This window comes from Leucopleurus acutus (genome assembly GCF_964270905.1).
Source record: "Leucopleurus acutus genome assembly, chromosome: 9".
NCBI classification, from domain to species: Eukaryota; Metazoa; Chordata; class Mammalia; order Artiodactyla; family Delphinidae; genus Leucopleurus; species Leucopleurus acutus.
This window is the reverse complement of record NC_139144.1, coordinates 44,759,976-44,771,685: the sequence shown is the minus strand read 5'-3', so window position 1 is coordinate 44,771,685 and position 11,710 is coordinate 44,759,976.

Sequence of the window (11,710 nt, the reverse complement as noted above, 5' to 3'; positions counted from 1 at the left end):
ATGAGGGTAATGATGACTGCCTCACTTCCAGGCCCGTGGCTCCTCTCCGCACCCCAACCCCACCAGCTGGACGCAGAGGACTCTGAGATACACGGGAGGGAAGGAGACCTTTTTTTTTTTTTTTTTTTTTGCGGTACACGGGCCTCTCACTGTTGTGGCCTCTCCCGTTGCGGAGCACAGGCTCCGGACGCACAGGCTCAGCGGCCATGGCTCACGGGTCCAGCCGCTCTGCGGCATGTCGGATCTTCCCAGACCGGGGCACGAACCCGTGTCCCCTGCATCGGCAGGCGGCCTCTCAACCACTGCGCCACCAGGGAAGCCCAAGGAGACCTATTTTGAAAGAAGCCAGGGTCCCTGAATGACCATGAGTTTTTGGACTTACTGTGAGTGAGAAGTAAACATGTACTGTAGTAAGCCTTTGAGTTTTATGATTTATTTGCAATAGCAGTTAGTAAGCTAGTATTACTTTAACAAATACACATCCCAAATTTTTTTTGAATTTAAATTTTCAAAAATAGGCTATATATTCACATTGTTTGACAATCAAAACAATATAAAAAGTGCACATTGTCAATCTCACTCCCACCTCATTTCTGTACATGCTGTTCCATGTCCCCCTCACCTCTGCCTTCTAGTAAACTACCTTAATAGTTTCTTGTATATATTTTCAGTGTTCCTTTATACATATATAAAAAAAATACAGACATTTCTCAAAGAAGACATACAGATGGCCAAAAAGCACATGAAAACATGCTCAACATCACTAATTATCAGAGGAATGCAAATCAAAACTACAGTGAGGTATCACCTCACACCAGTCAGAATGGTCATCATCAAAAAGTCTACAAACAATAAATGCTGGAGAGAATGTGGAGAAAAGGGAACCCTCCTACACTGTTGGTGGGAATGTAAATTGATACAGCCACTATGCAGAACAGTATGGAGGTTCCTTAAAAAACTAAAACTAGAACTACCATATGACCCAACAATCCCACTACTGGGCATATATCTGGAGAAAACCATAATTCAAAAAAATACATGCACCCCAATGTTCTTTGCAGCACTATTTGCAATAGCCAAGACATGGAAGCAACCTAAATGACCATCAACACAGGAATGGATAAAGAAGATGTGGTACATATATACAATGAAATATTACTCAGCCATAAAAAAGAACGAAATAATGCCATTTGCAGCAACGTGGATGGACCTAGATATTATCATACTAAGTGAAGTAAGCAAGACAGAGAAAGACAAATGTCATATGATATCACTTATATGTGGACTCTAATTTCAAAAAATGATACCAATGAACTTATTTACAAAACAGAAACAGACTTACAGATATTGAAAACAAACTTATGGTTACCAAAGGGGAAACGTGTGGGGGAGGGATAATTTAGGAGTTTAGGATTAACATACACTACTATATATAAGATAGATAACCAACAAGGACCCACTGTATAGCACAGGGAACTCTACTCAATATTCTGTGATAACCTATATGAGAAAATAATCTGAAAAACAATGAATACATGTACATGTATAACTGAATCAGTTTGCTGTACACCTGCAACTATACAACACTGTAAAATCAACTATACTCCAATAAAATTATTTTTTTTTAAAAAGTGCTTACAAACAATATATGTGAATATATTCTTTTCTTCCCTCCCTAGCCCAAAGGTAGCATACTATTTAAACTGCCTTACATCTTGCTTCCTTCACAGAACAAAATATCCTGATGACCTCTGCAATGAACTGCATAACAGTCTCCTCACTCTTTTTATGGCTGCATAGTATTCCATTGGATCAGCTACTATAGATTAATCAGTCATCTATTGATGGACACTTGTCAACCCATTTTCCTGAGGGTAGATAATATAATTCGAATAAATCAGTGTCAGTTTAGGATTAAGGCCCAGTCCTAGTTGACTGCAGACCACAGGCCCTGCCACACCTTCTTTAGGAGGACTGTTTTCTGGAAGAATTTTTTCTTTTATTCTCTAAGACAACAACACAATGCACACAGGGAGAGTCAGATGACCAGAATAAATTTAGGATGGAACTGCCCTCAGCACAGCAGGTGGCAGGAGAAAGGCACGGTGGCCTCATTCAGTGTCTGCCACATGTTATGTGTGCCGACGGAGAAGTAGAGCTATATTTGTACTTCAAGGGCCTCCTTCTCCTATTCCTTACGAAACACCGTTTTGGGGGCCGTCATTAATCTACAAGTCAAAGCCAAGCTTTTAGCTTCTACCTCTCATTGCTGAAAGGACAAAAAGGATATCAATATTTTTTTCCAATTCAAAAATCTGTAGCTCTTGGCCTCCCTTCTCACCTCTCTCTCTGCCTCCTGCACTTTCTCTCGGATGTCTAAAACCAGACGCAGCAGGCTCACCTTCCTGTTCCTCCCAGACTCAAGGTCAAGGAGCCATCGTTGAGTGTCCTACATCTGAAAGGCAGGAGCCAAGTCCTTGTGCTTCTTTGTTCACAATGTCCCTCACACTAGGCAACGTACAGGAGTTGTGATTTGAAGAGATGTGTGCAATTTCAAATGCTGAGCTCCGAACGCCTTTCTGTGCCGTATAAGTTAGTTACTCAGGATGGTTTGGTATACAGACGCTGTTCCCACGCTAGTGTTCTCATCATCCTCGTTAACCACAAAGCACTCTGAGAACACACTAAGGCATCAATCCTGGAAAAATTTAGGAACTGGGCATTCTACTGAAACCGTAGATTTTTCAATGTGGAAAGATCCTTAGAGATTAACTTGCCCAACAAACTCCTTTCACAGATGAAGAAACAGCATCAAAGAGGATGTACCTTGTTCGAGTCCACACAAGAATGAGTGACAGAGATTTGGTCTTCTGAGGGCCATTGATTTTCTTTTTACATTTTATGCCTTGCTTTCAAAACTGTACGATTGGCCACGCTTTTTACTACTCTCCATTTAGTAAGTATATTAATGGGCTGTGTTTGATCTGCCTAAGCAGTCCTTGGTTTAAATAAGGCTGAAAGAAATCATGAAAAATTGTTGACCTTTGCAATTGTGAGGACAGAAGTGCCCTGTGCCGTTTTGAATGCAATGGCAAGCTTCTTGGGTAGGGGTAGGGGTAAGGGAAGAACAGTTGCCTGGGCTGAGATCTGGAGAATGGCTACAGGTACTCTGGGCATTCCTCTCTTCCCACCTTTTCCCTGAGCATCGGGAACATTGCTGGTTCCAAATCTCCTGTGTCTGTATTCCAGGGTACATGAGTGTATCCCCAAGGGAACAAAGGAGAGGAAGACACCCATTTTCTGTTATCATTTGGTGCTCAGTCACATTTTTCCATCTCAGTGTAAGTTTAATATCCTACCCACAGGGTTGACCTATGCAGACTTAACCCACGACCTGTCCAAAACCTTATTCAATCTGCATCACCTCAAATCATGACTTAAAAAGATGCAGGGCCAGAGTAAACGTTGTTTGGTTGCTCTATCCTTGAAAGCGGGGGTGGGTCCAGGTCTAGTCCTTCAGTTTATAGATTTAGACTTAGTTTGATCTATTAGTCTGAGGACCATTGGATATCAAGCATGACTCATGATAAACAAAGTTGATGACACTGATTTTGTCTGCCCAAGGAAACACCTTCCCCAGACTCTGGGAGAGTGTTCTCACCCATCTTCAAGCACATGATCCCAAACTGGATCAATCATCTTATTCCATCCCTGGGGCATCCCTCACAAATGAGCAGCTAATCCACATCTGAACAATAGGAGGCGTATTTTAGGATTTTCCCTGCTGAAACTAGAAAAATAAATTCTTTCTTCTTTCTTGCTTGTGAACTGTATAAAGATATGACTTCAGAGCTGCTGGTACCTTCCCAGATGTAGAAAATCCCAAAACAAAGATGAGAGAAGAACATGGAATTCCAAGTTCCATATCCTGAAGGCCCTGAAGCAGCCCTGGTGCCTGAAGTTCCTACTCTGTGATTCAAATGGATAATTTTCCTGGAAACCCCTTTTGTTTACCTTATGTTGGGTTTCTGTAAATTAGAGTCCTGACTACACACCAGACTCCCAAGAGTTTGTTTTACAAACTAGATTTTCAATTTTTAAATTTATGCTAAGAAATATAACTGCCAAGAGGATTGGAATATTACTGTAGGCTGGTTAGCTTCTTCTCTTCCCCAGAGGACAGCCTATGTGGGAAACCAAATTATGATGCAAAGGTTTCTTTGTAAGTGCAATGTCAGGATAAAAGGAGTAGAACAATCTCAAGGGGCACTTTCTATATCCCACGGCACTTTAGGGACATAATGCCTGTTAAGTGGGGAAGAGCAACTCTGCCCGCTGGACAAGGCCCCGGTGCCGTGCATAATTTCTTAGAGGCACACTGGCAAACTTTTCTAACTTTTCACTTTTAAATGTCTTATCAACTACCAAATGATTCTGATCCCTCCATCCGATATCATGTAGTTTTAAATAGTTCTATGACTTTGCTCGTTGCCCTTGCTACCCTCCGCCACATCAATCCCCTCACTGCCAGCCACCTCCTTTCTCTCCTCTGGCTGTAGAAATCCTCCTTAATCTTCTAGAAATTGACAGTACACATCAGTTCCTCTGTGAGGCATTCCCATTTTTAAGTCCAAATCAGACTTTAATCCCACCCTCTCCTGCATTTCCCTTTAGGGCAAATTGCACTCATTTTGCAGGGTCACAAGCTGTGTTTGTGCTGTGTCTCCTTCTAGATTGAGTTCTTTGAAGACAGGGATTCAACCTGACCCATTCTTTCTGATGCCCAGTTTTTGACATACTCCATTGCAAATAGTAGATGCATAAAATACATGTTGAGGGCTTCCCTGGTGGCGCAGTGGTTGAGAATCTGCCTGACAATGCAGGGGACATGGGTTCGAGCCCCGGTCTGGGAAGATTCCACATGCCGCGGAGCAACTAGGCCCGTGAGCCACAATTACTGAGCCTGCGCGTCTGGAGCCTGTGCTCTGCAACAAGAGAGGCCGCGATAGTGAGAGGCCCGCGAACCGCGATGAAGAGTGACCCCCACTCGCCGCAACTAGAGAAAGCCCTCACACAGAAACGAAGACCCAACACAGCCAAAAATAAACAAACAAACAAACAAATAAATAAATATACATGTTGAATGTTAGGTATATTAGCATGAATTACTGCAGTTTTATTTATGTTTTACTTACAGGGTATTGTACTGCTCAGAACTTTTTCTGTAACATTTGACAGAAAGTAAACCTAAATTAAAAGAGTTTGAAAAAAAAAAAAAAAGAGTTTGGGGTGAGGACCTGAGAAGCAGACTTGAACAACCAAAAGACAGGAAGAGCAGGAACATAGCCAAGGCTTGAAGACAACTGGTCCCAGGGCACAGGCATCCTTGAGATTTCTCCCCGTCCTTGGTCTCTGCATCTCTTCCCACATACCACCGTGACCAGCTTCTTCCTCTCACTGGGGTATGTGGGAGCGTAAAGCACCCCGTCTCATAATGCCACTGACCAACAAAGAACTGAAACTCCCCAGCTTGAGATGGAACATTCCTAGAGAAATGTATGGGATTGTGTCATTGGTCCCGATTCTTCACTTCTCCCTGAATCTTTATCCTTTTCTTTTTTAAAAAAAAATTTATTTATTTTATTTTTGGCTGCGTTGTGTCTTCAGCTATGAGCGGGCTTTCTCTAGTTGCAGCGAGCGGGGGCTACTCTTCGTTGCGGTGCACAGGCTTCTCATTGCGGTGGCTTCTCTTGTTGCGGAGCACGGGCTCTAGGCATGCAGGCTTCAGCAGTTGTGGCTCGCAGGCTCTAGAGCGCAGGCTCAGTAGTTGTGGCACATGGACTTTGTTGCTCTGTGGCATGTGGGATCTTCCCGGACCAGGGATCGAACACGTGTCCCCTGCATTGGCAGGCGGGTTCTTAACCATTGCGCCACCAGGCAAGCCATATCCTATCCTTTTGACTGTGAACTTCTCCTCACAAGAGACAGACCACATATCCCACTTCTTGACTATATCTGGATGAGGTGAAAACAGCAGTGTGCTGATTCCTAGGCCAGGCCTCAGAAAGTCTCTTGATTCTATCTGGGCTCTTGCTCTTTGACTATTCCCTAAGAAGGACATGCTCAAGCCAGCCCTCAAGTGCCTGGAGACACAGGGAGCACAGCCACCAGCCTGGTACAGGCTACATCTGCTGACCCTAGCAGACCCAGCTGTATGAACCAGCTCAGCAAAGGTCATCAGACACATCCAGCTGAGCCCAGCCTCTGCCAGCCAACACTCGTGTGGCCGCCAGCTCAGGGAAAATACATGATTATTGTTTTAAGCCACTAAGGTGTTTACCTAGCATTTTTATGGCAATGGCTAATTGACAGAAATCAAGTCTCAGCTTTGCAACTTTCTAGATATGTGGCCCTGGGCAAGATGCCTAACCATCTGGATTTCACTCTCCACCTCTGAAAAATGGAGATAATAATGGTACCTATATCGTAGAGTTGTTGTGAGAGAAAGTACAGTGTAAAATATCTGGCACATAAAAACCACGAATATATTTTGTATTATTGTTACTGTTTCACATGCTCATCCACAAACAATGGTAGCCAGGGAGTGGGGAGAAGTCCTAGGGATTGGTCTGGCTTGGGCAGGTGCCATCTCTGGGCCAACCACTGTGGACTGAGGGGTTGAGGGTCTGTAAGAAGAAAGCGGGCAGCTCTTATTCAATGAGACGGTGGGTGTGGTGGAAGGAGCAACTCCCAGAGGATGCAGATGCTGATTTCACGTGAAGACAGGAGGCAGGTGGGACAAACAGAAGAAACCACACCCAGTACATTGTAGTTATTTCTAGAATCATAGTTTCATTGGCAACCTCTGAATCACAAGAGATGGTTTCAGATACCCGACACAGAGCAAGCGGCACGAGTGTATGCTCTCTTCTATTTACTAGGTATTTAATCTTAGGGATTACTAACTTAGCTCTACTTAAGTTCTTCGAATATTGGAGAATGCAAACAATAATTCCCATTCCCCAGCCTGGTTTTAGGAATTAAAGGAGATAATGTATGTAAAACAAGTGGTAAAGTAAGTGACATATAGCAGGTACTCCATAAGTGGTAGCTATCGTGGCTGCGGTTACCCTTGGCTCCTTCGATGACATGCTGTTTCTCATTAGCCTCCGTGACTGGAGGGGACCCTTCATTTCTGGGGCTCTCTCTGCTGACTGCAGCCTAAAGCACATTCTATTAAGATCATGTGTATGATGAGGTCTGGATGTGAGCAAGCTGCCTTCATTCTAGTGCAGTTAATGATGAACATGTCCACGTCCCTAGTTTTTCAAAGGTGATGGACTCAGAAGAAACCTTGTGATATCTGATCTAGAAATCCTTTTTTTGTGTGCAGAATCTGAATTGCAAAGCTGTTATTAAAACCTGCAAATGATCAGCAGTGGTAAATGTGCGATGTTAACTGCCTCTCACCCTCTTTGTCTCTCTTTGGCTGACACTCCTGACCGATGCCGGGAACTGGTGAGCAGCTTGCTGTGCTGGGCTGGAATTAACGTGTGCCTGGCAATGCATGTTCACAAATAGACCTTTGCAGAAAATTGCTCATTATTCTTGTGATTTCAGGAAATAAAGAAACACCCCAATTAATTCCCAAGCCCAAGAAAGGAAGAAGAGCAACAAGCAGTTTTCCTCTGGCAACATGAAGGGGAGAAGCAAATCGGATGCAGGTTGACTGCACAAGGTCACAATCTGCTGGAGTGCATTTGTCCCTTCTCACCCCCAAGCCCAGCAGCAAATACACGTGACCTCCTTCTTGCCCAGAGGAAGATGAAGGTGAGCCTGAGGGGGCTGGCCTTCCTGGGCATGGGAAGCAATTGCCCTTTGTCACACCTCTGGCTGGTGTCAGGAGATGTGCTGGGGAGAAGGGAAGTCTGTAGTAGTTGAATGAAGGGATTCACCCTGAGGGGGAGATGCACAAAGAAAACGTATCATGTCTCTACGTGGAGTTAAATAAACTGCCAGTCATAATTGTAGATATATTCTCCAGACAAATTAACAACTTTCATCCCAGTCTTCATTCGTCAGAACGTGTGGTATATTGGAGTGAGCACAGGGAGAAGGGGAGGTTGTACGTCAAGTGCAGTGGGCTAGTTTCTTCTAATATGTTGCTGAATGTCAGGAAGGTGGGATCATGTGCATGATGGGTTGTCCTGGTGCTTGGCTATTAGTTCATCAAAGGTAACGTGAAGTCAGCAGGCTCAGGCATCTCAGCGTGTCCCCAGAAATGCACTTACTATCCTTAGGGAAAAGCAGTGAATTCTCAGACTGGGAACGGGCTGCAATGAACTATGGGGCTGCTGTGATCAGACAGAACAAGTAGTCCTGGCACCTGGAGCGTATTCCAATGACTTTGCATGGAAGACATGATCAACGGTTTTTTTCCAAAGATCTTGCTTTTAGGTAAATTTACTTTCCCATCATGAATGCCATGCTATCAGAAAGACAAATTAACTTAACATATGTGACTTAGTGCTCCTTTATGAATTACTTTCCAATTTTTTTTTTTTTTTCATTGCGGAGCACAGGCTCCGGACACGCAGGCTCAGCGGCCATGGCTCACAGGCCCAGCCGCTCCGCGGAATGTGGGATCTTCCCGGACCAGGGCACGAACCCGTGTCCCCTGCATCGGCAGGCGGACTCTCAACCACTGCGCCACCAGGGACGCCTTCCAATTGTTTTTAATAGCATCTCTTTATCTTGAGCACAAGAAAACACAGTTGACCTTTAACAGCCTCTTATAAACAAACCCAACTGCAGTCCAGGTTTTCCACTTTCAGATCTTTATCTCGTGGCACCTCGAATCCAAACTCATCTGAATGCAGGTCCAGCTGTCTCTCTAATGGTACCTCTCCATTAATTAAGCACTCTGTACTTAACAGCTTGCATGCCAGCAGCTCTAAAGGATGGAAAGGCAGTTCTCCTTTAATCCACAAATATTTATTTTCTTTTGGGGAGACTGACTGGGAAAAAATTAAGTGTATAGGAGGATCACCAGCTTACAGAGAATGTGTGTATTGAGGTGGAAGTTTCCTGCCAAGTCACATCAGGTGCATTCAGTAAGCAGGAAGGCTGGCTCCTAATCCCTGCAATTATAAATTATGAAGTGCTGGTTAAACAAGCATCTCCCTCTTTCTGGGCTGAGGAATGTGTCTGTGTTCTCTGAGTACGTTAATGCGTGCATGTGAATGAGTTTACAGGGAGGAGTGAATATAACTCACATAAACTCGGACTCTGATATTTATGGGATCCTGTCTGCCCAGGGGCTGGGTCATGGCCTGCATAGTCTTATCCTGCCACAATGCATTATGGGACCCCCACCCCTTAGTCCATTTACATTTTTCCTTGTTTCTCAGACTCATTTATCACTGAACTGTATAGAAACTGTCCTGGAATAACAAAATAACAGGTTGGAAGTTGGACACAGCATTAGTTTTTTCAAAATATTTTCTTAAAATACAGGAGGAGTTTGTGTGTGTGTGGTAGGATATTAGAAAATACAGGTTAGCAAAACTAAGGGAATAAAAGGATCATACTGCAAATATCTAGAGACTGAACAGTCAGTACCTTAGTGTATATCTTTCTGGATCATTTTTTTGTCTTTTGGAATACACACACACACATATTCTTAGTTAACAATATCTATTTTTCCACTTCAGTGTTATCTTCATCTCATCAAGTACAAGGCCATATTCACATTTTTATAATTGTCTCAAAAAGATCTTTTATATCTGGTTTGCCCATACTAGGATCCAATCCAGAACCACACATTGTCTTTAACTGTTATATCTCCTAGGTCTTTTTCAACCTAGCCCGGTACATCTTTCCATGCACTAATGTGTTAGAGTGGGCTAGTTGTCCAGGACAAGATTCCATGGCTTAGTTTAGGGCATTAACTCCCCTCTGCTTCCAGCTGTGCTTGTGCAGGCCTAAAGCTTGTATAGCATGAGAGAAGGCCCTGGGCAAGAACACGGAAAGGTTCACCTAGCATCTGTCCACTCCAGCTGCAATGCAATCAGAGGTGGGCCAAGGTGATGTGATGTGGGCACCAGGAGCTAGAGCCCACGATACAAATTTGTCTGTACTTTTTTCCTCATTTTTCCTCCATGTAGTATTATTCATTTTGTTATTCTTTAGGAGAATTTCCTATAAACAAAAAGTTATCTAAGTCTAGATATAGTTAAATTAAGCATTTTGGGGAAAAGAATGGTTTGTTTATTCTTATTTACATATGCAAAGATGTACTAATATCTTTTATTTTATTTCCAAGAAATTAATTCTCAAACTTCTACTGAGCACCAGATATTGAGCGGGTGTTGATAAAATAACCCTGCCCTTAAGTTTAGCAAGTTTTGAAAAATAAAATATTGTGGTGCTGTGGGAGAATTTTATACGGAATGTGGTGTTGGGTCAGAGGGGGGAAGTGATCAATTCTTTCGGAGGAATGAGGGAGGAGGGAGGAGACAGAAAAGTCTTCATTAATGCACTGATGCTTGACTTGGGTTTTCAAAGGTTACTAGATGAGGAGGAACATGTTTTAGGTTGAGTTATTTTGGGAGCAAGTGTTATATCGGCAGCAAGGGTTATAGGCAGGAAAAAGGAAAACTTGCTTGGGAAACTGAAAGTCATTCTGTATGACTGGCGAGTGGGTATAAAGGGGTAAAGCCAGAGTTGGAAAAAGAAGAAGGGACAGATCATGGAGACCTTGTATGTTAGACTAGATATTATATTCACTACTGATTTTACATGGAACATTCCTGGCAGGAACACAGATGCTCAGATGTGTTCAAAATTGTTAATTTGGGAGTATGCAAAACTGTGATGCATAAAATCCAATAACCTTTTGTAGAAGGCAACTGTAGGGGGTCATCACAATTTAGTTAGTGAAGACTCTAATGCATACCTTCTCCTTGATTTGCAAAATGCAGCTATGCAGTAACTTCTTCTTGGGTCATGGAATTGCATTAGACATTAAATGTGTGAAATAGAAACAACTTAGGAGAAGGACTGATGAGAAGTAGAATTGGGGTCTCCTAGGCCTATGTTTGCAAGAGTTGATAGGCATGAGAGGAAGTAGACTACAGGAAAGTGGGAAACAGGAATGGAGGGGTCCAAGCCAGGTCTGTTGCCTCTCGTGGCGCAGTTCTAGAGCCTCATGTCAAGTCCCATAAAGACGGACTACAGGCCAAGATTGACATAGCTGTTCCATGAGGTATTGTGAGGCAAGGGGCATGGGCAGAGTTCCTTTGGTACCCAGAGGCTGAAAGCCAGCATGGTTGGCAAGAAGAGCATTCTTCTACTTCCTCAGGAGCACAGGACCACACTAGATCCTTGAAGTTTGGGAAGATCGGGAGATTGTCCCCTTGACAGAGACATTCAAGTTCCTATAGTAAATATGACTGGTAGGACAGCATCTCCAAGTGCCTTTGCTGGTAGTAGTTACAAAGGAGAAGGCTGGAGCGAAAGCTGCAACGTAACTCTGGCTGGAACTGACCACTTGGTATGGGAGCACTTTAGGGTGACCCTCTGGAGATTCCCCATAAGAATTAGATGAGACTTTACAGGGGACAGTATAAGTGGATGGAGTCAGTGCCATTGAAATTAATGTTAACCTAACAATAGATATCCTGAGTCCCATTTGTTTCCACAATGGGTG